Source organism: Centropristis striata, chromosome 7 (assembly GCF_030273125.1).
Source record: "Centropristis striata isolate RG_2023a ecotype Rhode Island chromosome 7, C.striata_1.0, whole genome shotgun sequence".
NCBI classification, from domain to species: domain Eukaryota; kingdom Metazoa; phylum Chordata; class Actinopteri; order Perciformes; family Serranidae; genus Centropristis; species Centropristis striata.
In genome coordinates, this window is record NC_081523.1 from 2,197,277 (window position 1) to 2,213,933 (window position 16,657).

Sequence of the window (16,657 nt, forward strand, 5' to 3'; positions counted from 1 at the left end):
AAAAAAAGACACAAAATGACCAAAAAAGAAAAAAGATGAGGAATTACACATTTAGGAGTACTAAACTATCAATAAATAAGACACAAAATGACCAAAAAATACGAAATTATGAAATTAAATTTGTAAAAAAGACACAAAATGACCCAAAAAAGACATAAAATGACCAAAAAAAGACACAAAATAACCAAAAAAGATACAAAATAACAAAAAAAAGGCACAAAATGACCCAAAAAATACACAAAATTACTAAAAAAAAGACATAAAATGACCCCAAAAAAGACAAAATTACACATTAAACTTTCATATCAAGGTGGGGGCCACAAAACATCGTCACGAGGGCCACAATTGGCTCTGTTGTGTTTTTCCATATATCCACCAGCCGTCTGTCTATAAGTGAATCAGGTTGAACAAACTCAGGTCAGTATTTGGAGCGGGGCGTCTGATTGGATAACAGAGCTTCATCTCAATGCAAATGTCACTCATGGTTTATTCATTTCACCTCAAACTCTCCAAGAAAGAAAATAAATCTTCCTTTGAGATCACCTCCACCTCCTCTGACCTCCTCCTAGAACCCACTCCTGGTCTCCCTCCAGTCTTTCTCCTCATAAAGCTGCTCCTGCTCCCCAGGTACGCTCTTATTCTGTCAAACATCTTCCCTTTACTCCTCCTCCTCCTCCTCCTCCTCCTCCTCTCTCTGATCTGATCTGTCGGGGATTTTCAGCTCGACTCCTCTGCTGAAGACGTGAGACTCATACATGTTCCCTGTCAGACAGAGAGGTCAAAGGTCAGTCTGCATTATGTTGTCAGACTGAATAGATGTAAGTGAATAAATCTGGAGGTCTGTCTTCTCTTCCTGCACCACTAGAGACACTGACTGGAACTGGTTTGACTGGGACACAGGAGGCAGATGAGGGATGAGGGGACAAAAGGCAGATTTCAGACAAAGGTTATCTTCAAACAAAATATCTTCATTAAACAAACATTGTTGTCTTTTTTAGCATAGATAATATACATACAGTATAATTATTTATTAGACAGTGTGTGATATTCGATACACTTAACCATACTTACAGTGATGGAATTACATATTTAGGAGTACTAAACTATCAATAAATAAGACACAAAATGACCACAAAAAAAAAACGAAATTACTTAAAAAAGACAAAAAATTAGTAAAAAAAAGACACAAAATTACCAGAAAAAGACGTAAAATGACAAAAAAAAGACACAAAATCACCAAAAAAAGATACAAAATTACAAAAAAGACGCAAAATTACTAAAAAAGACAAAAAGCTATGTGCACTGAGAAAACCAACTGACAAAAAACAAGAAACACATAACTAGAATTAATGCATTTTATATTAAAACATGCTCGGAACAAGTAAAATTATCTGCCAGTGCAGTAAGTAAATGTTTCTATGACAAATTAATGCCAAAAAAACTAGGTCATTTCCAACCTGGTCTCACAGGAATCCGTGAAATAGCCACGGATTCGCTTAACTCAAAATCTGTGGAATAGCCACAGAATCACTCAAATTTCCGTGAAACTGACACGGATTTCGCTACAATGCAAGTTAATGACAGTCATATCCCGTGGCTATTCCATGGATATTTGTTCCTATTGGTTTGTTCCAAGTCACGTGACTTTCAAGGTCCCAGCGGTCAGAATAAAAAACATGGCGGACAGTTCTCTCATTTTTAGTGAAAAAAAATCAATATTTTGACTTAGTTTCTGCATAAAAATGGATTTCGATCACATTTCTAGCGAGAAATATATGTTTTATTTTCTAAATATTCACTCAGTGAATGTACATAATCACTTTGTGGTGAAGATCTCGCTGTGTTTTATTTTGAAATCTGTTTTATTTTGTAATCTACCGGATGTGCTGTTTTAGTTAAAATATCTTCATTAAACAAACGTTGTTGTCTTTTTTTTAGCATAGATAATATACATACAGTATAATTATTTATTAGATAGTGTGTGATATTCGATATTTTGGGTAGAAATAGGTTTTCACAACCCTAAAACGGAAGAACTACAACAAGTGTGCTGATGTCGACATAAGTACTGCAGAGAGGTCTAGGGAGTTGTAGTTTTTTTAATAAAACAGGGTTTCCCCTAAAATTGGAAGTTGGAAATACTTAATTAGTGGCTTTCCAGGGGTTTGAGGGGATGCCAATCACATTTTTGGCATCAGACTTTAAATATTGTCTTGTTCAATGGGGGATTTTTTAATTTTTTCAGCATATCCTAAAGCCCCCCCGCCCCCACCCCTTAGTGACTATGCTCACAAACAATGGACACAAACCAATAGGAAACAATACCAGGTTGGGATATGACTGTCATTAACTTGCATTGTAGCGAAATCCGTGTCAGTTTCACGGAAATTTGAGTGATTCCGTGGCTATTCCACGGATTTTGAGTTAAGCGAATCCGTGGCTATTTCACGGATTTCTGTGAGACCAGGTTGGAAAATACCTAGGTTTTTTTGCATTAATTTGTCATAGAAACATTTACTTACTGCACTGGCAGATAATTTATAAAAGGGATGCAAAATGACACAAAAAAAGACACAAAATGACCAAAAAAGAAAAAAGATGAGTACTTACATACTAAAAGGGGGAGATTTCACTTAACCATACCAACAGCAATGGTGTTACACTTTTAGAAGTACTAACCTATCACTAAAAAAGACACAAAATTGCAAAAAAAGACACAAAATTGCAAAAAAGACACAAAATGATTAAAAAAAGACACAAAATTACTGAAAAAAGACACAAAATGACCCAAAAAATACACAAAATTACAAAAAAAGCAAAATTACTAAAAAAAAAACATAAAATGACACAAAAAATACACAGAATTACCAAAAATACACAAAATTACCAAAAAAATACACAAAATTACAAAAAAAAGACACAAAATTATTAAAAAAGACACAAAATTACAAAAAAAGCAAAATTACAAAAAAAAAGCAAAATTACTAAAAAAAGACATAAAATGACACAAAAAAGACACAAAATTACCAAAAAATACACAGAATTACCAAAAAATACACAAAATTACTAAAAAAAAGACACAAAATTATTTAAAAAACACACAAAATTACCCAAAAATACACAGAATTACCAAAAAGACACAAAATTATTTAAAAAGACACAACATTATTTAAAAAGACACAAAATGACCCAAAAAAAGACACAAAATGACACAAAAAAAGACACAAAATGACCCAAAAAATACACAAAATTAGATAATTTTACTTGTTTCGAGCATGTATTAATATAAAATGTATTAATTCTAGTTCTTGTTTTTTGTCAGTTGGTTTTCTCAGCACACAGCTGCACATTGACTTGATGAATCTTCCTGTAATGACCCTTTATAACGGCGTCCTGTTCTCTGACAGGTTCTTATTTATCAAACATCCCTGCACACCGAGACGAATCACAGCACAATTAGTGCAACCATTTCTTCCCCAATTAAACTGACTGTGATGAAGATTTTTGTCTGACTTTACACACTCTGCGTGGTGTTTCCGTCTCCGTGGCGACGCAGTAATTGGCGGATGTGTAATGGCGTCCATCTATCACGTCTATCTAGAGGGAATCTCCTCCAGCCATTAAAGGACGTGGACACGGAGCCAAATGACTCCGACAGACATTTCACCACAGATTACTAGCGTTTATACTGTGGACACACTCAGGGAGGCAGATTCACTCTGGCCTCATTCAATCAGTGCTACTTATGAATGTTGTTGGAGAAGAAACAGGAGAGAATAATGGTTAACTAATATTTAAACGACTTGGAATGCAGCAATAATTCATGTTAATCCACGAGTTCAAAGGAGTAGTACACATTATTTATTACTCTTGGACCCTTTACTTTTTGTAATTTTGTGTCTTTTTTAAATAATTTTGTGCATTTTTTTATAGAAATTTTGTGTCTTTTATTTTGGTAATTTTGTCTTTTTTTGGGTAATTTTGTGTCTTTTTAAAAATAATTTTGTGTCTTTTTTGTAATTCTGTGTATTTTTGGGTAATTTTGTGTCTTTTTTAAATAATTTGTGTCTTTTTTTTAATAATTGTGTGGTTTTTTTGGTAATTCTGTGTCTTTTTTTGGGGTAATTTTGTGTCTTTTTTAATAATTTTGTGTTTTTTTTAAATAATTTTGTGTCCTTTTAGGTAATTTTGTGTCTTTTTTGGTCATTTTGTATCTTTTCTGGTCATTCTGTGTCTTTTTTGGTCATTATGTGTCTTTTTGTATCTTTTCTGGTCATTCTGTGTCTTTCTTGGTCATTATGTGTCTTTTTTTGATCATTTTGTGGTCAATTTGTGTCTTTTTTGGTCATTTTGTTTCATTTTTGGGCCATTTTGTGTCCTTTTTTTGGTCGTTTTATGTCTTTTTTGGTCAATTTGTGTCTTTTTTTAGTCGTTTTGTGTCTTTTTTTGGTCAGTTTGTGTCTTATTTTGGTCAGTTTGTGTCTTTTTAGTCATTTTGTGTCTTTTTTTGGTAATTTTGTTTCTCTTTTGTATGATCTGAACTGTGAGATTGTGTTCAGTGAGCGGGGGTCGTGGACAACATGCATGTTAAATTGGGGGTTGCGACTCAAAAAGGTTGAGAACTACTGCCATAGAGGGTTAATCGATCATCGATTAATGTCCCATCGCTAGCACCTTCGAATCAATAATGATGATTCACTGCACCCTGTATTACAACTCTGGTTGGGTGACGGCTAAGGCAGCTAATGCTGTTAGCATCAGGGTAGCGTCTGGTAGAACAGTGGCAGTTCTTGGGGGAGAAACTCTCCCACCCAGGGGTCGGATTAGTCTTGGGTTGGTTTTTGGATGGGAGCCTTGAAGGAAGTACTTGTTGGAAGCGGTCCTGGATACTTGCTGGTTCTGGCTGGTAGCCACCACCACACTAAGCTGAGCAGTTTGACGCATGCTAACACATTAGCATAGATGGGAAATGTAGCTTTTGCAGGGATGAAAACTGGAACTTTTTAGCTCCATATAAGGCACCATGTAGGTTTGGCATGTTTGCATTTGTGTGACACCAATGACTTTGATGTGACAACCTGCTGTTACACCTGCTGCCCCCATTACACACACACACACACACACACACACACACACACACACACACACGAAACCTCCCACACCTCAAAACCTAATTAGTCAATTTTGAGATGAATAAACCATATTTATCATCTAACCTCCAACACAAAAACGCCAAACTGACAGCGTGCACTTCGCATGAAACAAATTGTTGACAAAAAAAACATAATTAATGAAGCAATCAGCGCGCGCCAGCCGAGCCGCTCATTGACGCCCCGCTGTTGTATGAGATTTTAATAATGCTGTTTAATGACAAGCTCCATGTTGGCTGGCAAACGCTGCTCCATATGTTGTTACAGCTGTGGGGAGCAGAGAATTTACATGATCTACACAGCTTCAGAGCCCGGACCCCTGCTGGGGAGGGGCTTTACGTGTGTGTGTGTGTGTGTGTGTGTGTGTGTGTGTACATGTGTGTGTTAGCTGGCACAATACTTGTCTTGGCCCTCCAGAGAATTCTCTTCCACTATAGACCTCCTTTACTTGCTTGTGACGCGTCTTTTGAAGTATAAATACAGTAAATGTTGCCCCAAGTAAGTGCTTCTCTACCACATATGATCATTCTAGGGCACGGGTCTTAAACTGGCGGCCCGCGGGCCAATTGTGGCCCTCGTGACGATATTTTGTGGCCCTCACCTTGATATGAAAGTTTAATGTGAGTTTTATATGAATGGCACTTTACCGTGTTGTGTGTGGAGGGTCCCTTTAATTACTTTTTTTGGTAATTTTGTGTCTTTTTTAATAATTTTGTGTCTTTTTTGGTAATTCTGTGAATTTTTTTTGGTCATTTTGTTTCTTTTTTAAGTAATTTAGTTTTTTTCTGTAATGTTGTGTCTTTTTAAAAAATCATTTTGTGTCTTTTTTGGTAATTTTGTGTATTTTTTGGTAATTTTGTGTATTTTTTGTCATTTTGTGTATTTTTTTTTTAGTAATTTTGTGTCGTTTTTGTCATTTTGTGTCTTTTTTGGTAATTTTGTGTATTCTTTTGTCATTTTATGTCTTTTTTTAAGTACTTGAGGTTTTTTTTCTTTTGCAAAGAAGCCCAGCTGGAGACTAACAAAGTTAGAGACAAGAGAGACAATGAAAGTGCAAACCCCGCAAAAAATGTGTTTAACTATGTTAAGCTAGCGTTGCTTTATTTCAACCTAGCTAGCAAGCTAATACAAATGAAAAGTCTTCACACAAAACGGCATTTAAAAAAAATGACATAACGTCACCTTTATATTGGGACTGCTCCTCCTCCTCTTTTCTTCTCTTTCAATATTGCGCACCGGAGAGCTTTGACGGCCGTTTCATCAAAACATAACCTGACCTCTGTGACAGCGGTCTGACCGTCTAAAGGGGGGCAAGGCAATGACCACACGTCACATGTCTCAGCACCACAAGTGACAAAATGTCATTGTTTATCGGTTCTTTTATTTTGTTAATATTTATTATTTTCAAGACAGAACACGAAGGGAAGGCAACAATGGGCATCAAAAATTATTATTATTATTATTATTTATTTTTTTCTCCCTCGTGGGTGACTGGCGCTGCCCCTCCAACAGATCGCCTATGTCGCCTACGCCTAGAGCCGGCCCTGGAGACGTGAAGGGAGAACTGGCTAACTCCAAAATAAAGTGCATTGCATTAATCCAGCCGAGAGGTAATAAAAGCAAAAAAAAAAAAAAAATCTCGTAGTGCTTGTGTGCAAGAAAAGATTTCACCTTCGAAAGCTGCCTGAGGTGAAAGAAACAAGATTTCACTATTGCACTAATTTGGCGGTCCAGTTTAAAATCACTGTCCATTTTAAAACCACTTCGTATAAGCTGCCCGATGTAGAGAACAAACCACCAACTCTTGTCTTACAACTGACTATAACACGTTTCATTATCTCTTTGTGGAGCAGTTTATACCCAGGTGGAAGATTTTTTTTTTTGTTATTAAACTTTTTATTTGAAGAAAAACAAAACAGCACATACATGTTGCTCTACATCTTGTAAACATGTCAAGTCTTTTCATCAAAACATAAAAAGAAAGAAATGGTTTTAAAAAATAGAAATAAACAACATAATATAAATAAAATCAAAATCACATCCTTGCAAAAGCATTTAAACTCTATCACAATACTCTTACAAAGACATGCTTATACCTAAATTGATAGGCAACTTGAAAATCAGAAAAAAAATAAAAAATAAAGATAATAATGATAATTCGAAAATCATAATAACAGCCTTAATAATAGTGAGTTTATCTGCCCCATGTAAACCTTCCTTCATCCATGATTTCTTCTGCAAACAGAACCTTATCATGGGGTGATAACATTGATGACAAGAGCAACATCAACTCGAATGATAATACTAGTAAATTAAATAAAGATAGTTTGCTACATACATGTATAGCCCTGACTAGTGCTAGTATAGTTATTGAAACAGAAACAAAAAAAAAACAGAACCAAGTGAGTGGAGTCAAGAACTCGAGAGGGGGTTTCCAGGTGGAGGATTTAAATATATAGTTGGATGGTGCAATGCAGATTTTAGCTTTACATGAAAGCATTATGCATGCTTATTTCTGCCTCCCTGAGTGGATCTCCTGGTCTCAGCGATTCCACTGAAATGCACAAACTGTACTTTTTGATTTGCGGTGTAGAGTCTCCACTGCAGCCTCACAGGACCACCAGCATTGATTTAGACTTATACTGTTTAATTACAATGAGATAAACCATGGATCTGAGTCGAGCTGTGTTTACGCTCCTCGGGGGGGAATAACCTGGCTATTTCACAATCGCATCCACGCAAATGATGAGATAATTTTCTTCCGAGCAGTCACTTTAATGCCAGGCCATATTTTTCACTGGTGAGTTGCCTGCTGAGCCAAATAACTGGGAGTATATAGAGGAGATGTGTTTTAATATGCACACGTGTGATAATTACGTTGTGTGAAATGTGTTGATCCTGCAGCGCCTGTGGTTTTATGGTTTTATAGCCCTGCAGTGAGCAAACACAGACAAAGATACACTCGTCTTCACTGCAGAACCTGATGGGACCAAACAGATAAACACATAAAGAACTCTGAGACTCTGAGTTATAAAACTGCCCTCACAAACAGCCACATCAGCTATTATTAGGGCCACGGGGCAATCGCACCGAGCACTGGTCCCATACAGCAATATCTGTAGGGACCAGTGCTGCACTACTGTTATACTGTGGATTTCTTCTTCTTCCTCTTCCGGACGCAATTTCGTCCCGCTACTAGTCCTGCAACTTGAAGAGTTGCAGGACAAATTATATATCAAAACGTGCGGTTTGATCGGGATCGGTGTGCTTTTACTTTTCTCTACAGAATACGTAAGTCGCGAAAAACTGCCCAAAATTTTGCATTGAAGTGAATGGGACGGCCGACAAAAAATGAGCGAAGAAGAACAATAATTGGAGATTTTTAAACGTCTACTTCTCCGGCATAATTTCACCTAGAGACTCCATTTAAACTTTAAACAGTAGACACAAGTCTTGTGTATCGGTGTATTAATCCACGTTTCGATAGGTCATATAGTTTTTTTATCAATCCCTGTTCAATGACCATGATCATTTTTGGAGAAATTCTGAGATTATAATGGGTGTGTATTGCACGGAATGTTCGTGTCACAGTGTGTGACATCATCGCCAGAGTGTAGAGGGAGAGAAAAAATTATAGTTTGGGCGTAGGACGCACAGATGATCCACCAACATGCACCAACAGCCTCATTGGCTCTCATATTAAAAACGCAGGAAGATTTTCTGGGAGATGGAACAGTTTTTTTAGATCGCTCTAACAAAGCTATTTTTTCATTTTTCTGAAAAAAAAACAAACATATGTAGACGTTCAGGAAGAACTCGGGACGCTCAAAGTGAAGTCGGATCAATGATAGGTATTATGGTTTTGCCAAAAATGCTTTCTGTTCGAAGCCAGAAATTCCAGTCTGTCTACCTCTGCTGTCACTCTACCGGAACAGGTGTCAGTTAATTTGCACGCACACACGCACGCAGTTTTTTTTGGGATGATATTCGGCCAAGTAAAACCGGAGATAATGTCAAATACATTTTGTATAAAAATATAGAACTACATATTATCCTCATTTTGCCTGTTATATGTAATATTTGCAACATGTTGCAACATTTCTCTGTGTGTGTAAAACATCATTTTCAAGATCAGATTTTATGTTTTTCTTTGTTTTCTTTTGGGTTCAAAATTTTGATCAAGTAAGTCGAAGTTGAAAATTAATTATCAGGTTATATAGGTGAGGTTGGGCTGAAAAAACTGATACCAACATGGCACGGTGAAGATCTTTTAACAGATTTTTAATGGACATCATAGCCCAAGATTTCAGAGGGTAACTGGAGCATTAACTGATGCTAGTTTAAATGTTGTTACTGACCTCAGAAAACTGAGTCCAACCAAACGTTGAACAAGACATTTAATTAACAAAACCTTCAAATAATACGTCATTTGGGGCTGCGACTAAAGATTATTTTCATTATGGATTAATCTGTCGATTATTTAAACGATTAATCGATTAGTTGTTTAGTGAATAAAATGTATAAAAATATCAATCAGTGTTTCCAAACCACAAGATGACGTCCTCAAATCTCTTGTTTTGTCCACAAACCAAAGAGATATTCAGTTTATTATCATAAAGGAACAAAGAAACCAGAAATATTCACATTGAAGAAGCTGAAATCAGAGAATTTGGACTTATTGTCTTTACAAAAAACTGCTCAAACCAATTATTCGATTGTCAAAATAGTTGATGATTAATTTAATAATCGATTATTGTTTGATTAATTGTTGCAGCTCTACTGTCATTTTAGTGAAAATACAGTGAAAGGCTCAAAGTTATGAGACCAAACCACTAAACCTCCTTTTTTATATCTATATAACGTTATATATAACTTTATTGCCACGTTGCCATGGATACGCATTGTTCTGCTTCTCTCCTGGTGACAGCTCGCCTTGTTAGTGACCTGTCAATCAAAGGTAGCCCCGCCCCAAATCATACGATTCTTTATCTTCTAGTTTCTTCTAAATGGGGCCATAATATACACTATTAACATCAGATTGTCTGGAAGAAGATTTTTCATTAGTTACTGTGTATCAACTCTAGTTCAAGAGCTCTAGCGCCACCAACAGGTCAAAGTTAAATGTTTATTCACTTTTGACCCGTTCATCCGTTTTTCCACCAACGAGGTATCCATGACAACCGAATGATTCAACAGCTTCTTGAAATCTAAAGGTGCTTGGTGTTATACTTTATTACATTATTGGTAAAAAGTGTATTACATTATTGGGAAATGCACTTTATTACATTATTGGGAAGTTTTTACATTATCAGGTTTTATTACATTTTCAATGGACTCAAGTGCAGATTTTTATTACATTATCGGGGTTATTACATTATGGGGAAGTTATTACATTATCAGATTTTATTACATTTTCAATGGACTTTAGTGCAGATTTTTTATTACATTATGAGGGTTATTACATTATTGGGAAGTTATTACATTATCAGGTTTTATTACATTTCAATGGACTCAAGTACAGATTTTTATTACATTATCGGGAAGTTATTACATTATCTGGTTTTATTAAATTTTCAATGGACTCAAGTGCAGATTTTTATTACATTATCGGGAAGTTATTACATTATCATGTTTTATTACATTTTCAATGGACTCAAGTACAGATTTTTATTACATTATCGGGGTTATTACATTATCAGGTTTTATTACATTTTCAATGGACTCAAGTACAGATTTTTTATTACATTATCGGGAAGTTATTACATTATCAGGTTTTGTTACATTTTCAATGGACTCAAGTGCAGATTTTTATTACATTATCAGGGTTATTACATTATCGGGAATTTATTACATTATCAGGTTTTATTACTTTTTCAATGGACTCAAGTACAAATATTTATTACATTATCGGGAAGTTATTACATTATCAGGTTCTATTACTTTTTCAATGGACTCAAGTACATTTATTTATTACATTAGCGGGAAGTTATTACATTATCAGGTTTTATTACATTTTCAATGGACTCAAGTACAGATTTTTATTACATTATCGGGAAGTTATTACATTATCAGGTTTTATTACATTTTCAATGGACTCAAGTGCAGATTTTTATTACATTATCGGGGTTATTACATTATCGGGAATTTGTTACATTATCAGGTTTTATTACTTTTTCAATGGACTCAAGTAAAGATTTTTATTACATTATGGGGGTTATTACATTATCTGGGAGTTATTACATTATCAGGTTTTATTACATTTTCAATGGACTCAAGTACAAATATTTATTACATTATCGGGAAGTTATTACATTATCAGGTTTTATTACATTTTCAATGGACTCAAGTGCAGATTTTTATTACATTATCGGGAATTTGTTACATTATCAGGTTTTATTACTTTTTCAATGGACTCAAGTACAAATTTTTATTACATTATCGGGGTTATTACATTATCGGGTAGTTATTACATTATCAGGTTTTATTACATTTTCAATGGACTCAAGTACAGATTTTTATTACATTATCGGGAACTTGTTACATTATCAGGTTTTACTACATTTTCAATGGACTCAAGTACAGATTTTTATTACATTATCGGGAAGTTGTTACATTATCAGGTTTTATTACATTTTCAATGGACTCAAGTACAGATTTTTATTACATTATCGGGAAGTTATTACATTATCACGTTTTATTAAATTTTCACTGGACTCAAGTGCAGATTTTTATTACATTATCAGGTTTTATTACATTTTCAATGGACTCAAGTGCAGATTTTTATTACATTATCGGGAAGTTATTACATTATCGGGAATTTGTTACATTATCAGGTTTTATTACTTTTTCAATGGACTCAAGTAAAGATTTTTATTACATTATGGGGGTTATTACATTATCTGGGAGTTATTACATTATCAGGTTTTATTACATTTTCAATGGACTCAAGTACAAATATTTATTACATTATCGGGAAGTTATTACATTATCAGGTTTTATTACATTTTCAATGGACTCAAGTGCAGATTTTTATTACATTATCTGGAATTTGTTACATTATCAGGTTTTATTACTTTTTCAATGGACTCAAGTACAAATTTTTATTACATTATCGGGGTTATTACATTATCGGGAAGTTATTACATTATCAGGTTTTATTACATTTTCAATGGACTCAAGTACAGATTTTTATTACATTATCGGGAACTTGTTACATTATCAGGTTTCACTACATTTTCAATGGACTCAAGTACAGATTTTTATTACATTATCGGGAAGTTGTTACATTATCAGGTTTTATTACATTTTCAATGGACTCAAGTACAGATTTTTATTACATTATCGGGAAGTTATTACATTATCACGTTTTATTAAATTTTCACTGGACTCAAGTGCAGATTTTTATTACATTATCAGGTTTTATTACTTTTTCAATGACTCAAGTACAGATATTTATTACATTATCGGGAAGTTATTACATTAACAGGTTCTATACTCCTTTTTTATATCTATATAACGTTATATATAACTTTATTGACACGTTGCCATGGATACGCATCGTTCGGTTTCACGTCACAGAATTGTGGCTTTAATCCTGAGATTCAGGTCCTGGTTGTTTAACAATGTGTTTTTTTTCCTTCATTAAAAAGCCCAGTGTAGGTCTAACAAATACATAACTAAAACACACACAGACACACACACACACACACACCCGGTGCCACCCTGACAGTAGCTTTGCTCCCTCTGTTCACTGCAGCAGCTGCCTAATGTTGCATCAAAGAGCCAGCCGTTCTCAGCGCAGCCTGTGATGGAGAGGAGGCTTTTTTCTTCTTTTTATCACCCTCTCTGATGGATCTTCACAGCGCTAACGCCAACACGTGCCAAGCTGCCGCTCCATCATCAAACCCCCCCATAAACTATCACACAGCTCCCGAGAGAGAGACGAGACTATAGGGGAACATGAGAGAGACGGAAATAAAAAAAAAAGAGAGGAAAGAAAGACAGAAAAGAGAAGAGAGAGCAGGCGGCGTGACCGGCTGCTCTCTCTCTGCACTGCAGCACAACACGGCTGTGATTTATCCGCCGGTCGGCCTAGAGGGAACCGGGTTCCACCATTAGCAAATGAGCCCTAATTCACCCAGACAGCAGAGAACTCACTTCCTCTGGTCTTTTAGTTCTTGACTCGCAGCCCGAGGCCGAGTGCCAACGCTGTTCAGGGAGCTGCTGCTCCCAGAGACTTCACACCTGAAGACCTGAAGACCAGGACACGATCAGCTGGTTCAGGTTTAGTTTGTTTCCTCTAGATTTGTGTCTTTATTGTCTAGTTTTACTCTAAATCAAGGTTGTAATAGTTTTGGGTTTTTCAGTAGTTTTAGTTTTCATTTGTTGGGTGCCTAATAAGATAAGGCAACTCATAAAATATGAAAAAAGTTGACAAAGACGAAAAATGAAGGACATTTTCACTATAATTTTAGTTAGTTTTGTAACAAAATACAGTTTCAGTTAGCTCTCGTTTTGATTTTAATTTCAGTTAATGAAAATGTTTTTTCAATTAGTTTGTTTCCTCTAGATGTGTCTTTATTGTCTAGTTTTACTCTAAACCAAGGTTAGAATAGTTTGGGATTTTTTTCATTAATTTTAGTTTTAATTTTTTAGTTTTTAAATTCAGTTAGTTTTAATTCATTTTTAAAGTGAATTTGCTAGTTTGAAAGAATTTGTATTTTTTGGAAAATGCTTAGTTTTAGTTTATTTTTATTAGTTGTAGGTGTTTTGTAATGGGGTATTTGTTGGGTGCCAGATTGAAAAAAGTCACAATAAATGTTTAAACCTTTATTTCCTTTGTCTGATCCATCTCAGCCCTAATAAGTTTATTAAGTCATAAAACTAGATAGATTAAATACATTTCATTTCAACCAAAAAGGTTTACGTATGAAAAAACTTGACAAAGACGAAAACGAAGGACATTTTCACTATAATTTTAGTATTTTGTAGTAATTGTAGTTTTGTAACCACAAAATACAGTTATATTTAGTGGGGGGTTTTTATTTTCAGTTAATGAAAATGTTTTTTCAACTAGTTTGATAGTTTGTTTATTAGTTTTCATTAGTGGAAAATGCTTAGTTTTAGTTTAGTTTTAGTTTTTTTTGTAAAGGGGTATTTGTTGGGTGCGAAATTTAAAAAAGTCACAATAAATGTCAGTTAGTTTTGTAACCATAAAATACAGTTTCAGTTAGTTATCGTTTTTTTTAAAAACTCTCGTTTTTATTTTTATTTCAGTTCACAAAAATGTTTTTTCAATTAGTTTGTTTCCTCTAGATTTGTGTCTTTATTGTCTAGTTTTACTCTAAACCAAAGTTGTAATAGTTTTGGATTTTTCAGTAATTTATGTTTTAATTTCGTTGTGATTTTTTGTTAATTTTTTTATTGTTTGTTAATGAGTTTTTACAGTGAGTTTGCTAGTTTTAATCAGTTTTTATTTTTTGGAAAATGCTTAGTTATAGTTTAGTTTTTATTAGTTTTAGTTTAGTTTTTATTAGTTGTAGTTTTTTTGTAATGGGGTATTTGTTTGGTGCCAGATTCAATAAGGTCACAATAAATGTCCAGCTGGATTTTGCACCTACAGTCAGTATTAGTAGTGTGTGTATAAAGAAACAAACAACAACAACCATTATTATTTGCGTTATTAATTTGTGGGAACTTATTAGAATATTGAAAGTTGAAGATTTTCACTTCCCCACAAACGCAATAAGTCCCTGCAAACCATACAGTTATTACATTTGTGGAAAATCTTGTGTTACGTTTGTGGGATTATTGCATTAAAAGCTGCAGATTTTTATTACGTTATTACATTCACGGGCGTTACAAACGCAGACTAATTTAAGATTTCAATCCAAGAATGTTCACTGTTTTCCACCAAATGGAAACAAAATCACTTTAAGGAAATAAAGTGAGTGTTAAAACCTCTAGAGGAGCTGTTGGTATAAACTGAACATCTCAGAAGAGATTTTGGGGAAACTTTGTGTATTTCTTTACCTGCCTTCTGTCCTCAGTACATTATTAATGGAGGAGCTTCCAGCACTCCTTCAAATCTTTCCTCATGAATCATTTACCAAACAGAACAAAAAAACAGAACAGCAGTTTAGTGGTTGTTTTTCTTGGTTGATGTGGAGATAAATGATTTAACACAGAATGTGTTTTATGATCTTTTGGAGCTGCTTCCTTCTAAACTCTTACATGTAGAGGAGTGTGTGTGTGTGTGTGTGTGTGTGTGTGTGTGTGTGTGTGTGTTTAAAGTTTCATGAATACTGATGGTGTGTTCTACTCCTGTTAGTACTCCTACACAGAGCTCACACTGTAACAAAAAAATAAATAAAACAAGTACAAAGTTACACTTCAACATGAACCGTCAAATAACTGTAAATTTCTCTAAAATTAAAAATAATATACATATACAATATACATATAATATGACGCAAGTGTCTTTTTACTGGGTTTTTTTCTTCTTCTTTTTTATAATTTCTCTATAAAAAAAAAAGAAAAATTACAATAAATGTATAGTTTGAAGTTCTGCAATATGGTGTATATTTTGTATTTTTAACATTCAAGACTATTAGGAATTATAATATAATATAATATCATTGCATATTTTAGTGAAATATTGTAAAGGAGAAAAAGTTTCTTGTATGTTTTATTTAAGGCATCTTATTTTGACAGTCTTCTTGTAAATTCTGTGGTGGACTCTGTTAACACACTGGGCTCTTATTTTGAAAGCTGGAGCTCCACAGTCTAGGTCAGGGGTCTCAAACTGAAATTACCTGGAGGCAATATCAAAATGACCAAAAAAAGACACAAAATGACTGAAAAAACACTAAATTACTTAAAAAAGACACAAAATGACAAAAAAAATACACAGAATTAGCAAAAAAAGGCACACAATTATTTTAAAAAAGACACAAAATGACAGAAAAATAACTAAATGACAGAAAAATAACTAAATTATTTTATATATATTATAGGTCAGGGGTCTCAAACAGAAATTACCTGGAGGCAGTATCAAAATGACCAAAAAAAGACACAAAATGACAAAAAAAGACACAAAATGACAAAAAAAGACACAAAATGACAAAAAAAAGACACAAAATGACAAAAAAGACACAAAATGACAAAAAAAATACACAGAATTAGCAAAAAAGGCACAAAATTATATTTAAAAAGACACAAAATGACAAAAAAAATACACAGAATTAGCAAAAAAAGGCACAAAATTATTTTTAAAAAGACACAAAATGACAGAAAAATCACTAAATTATTTTAAAAAGAAACAAAATGACCAAAGAAGACACAAAATTATTTAAAAAAGACACAGAATTATTTAAAAAAGACAAAATTACCAAAAAAGACACACAATTATTAAAAAATACACAAAATTACCCCAAAAAAGTAATTAAAGGGACCTTCCACACACAAGTGCCATTCATATAAAACTCACATTAAACTTTCATATCAAG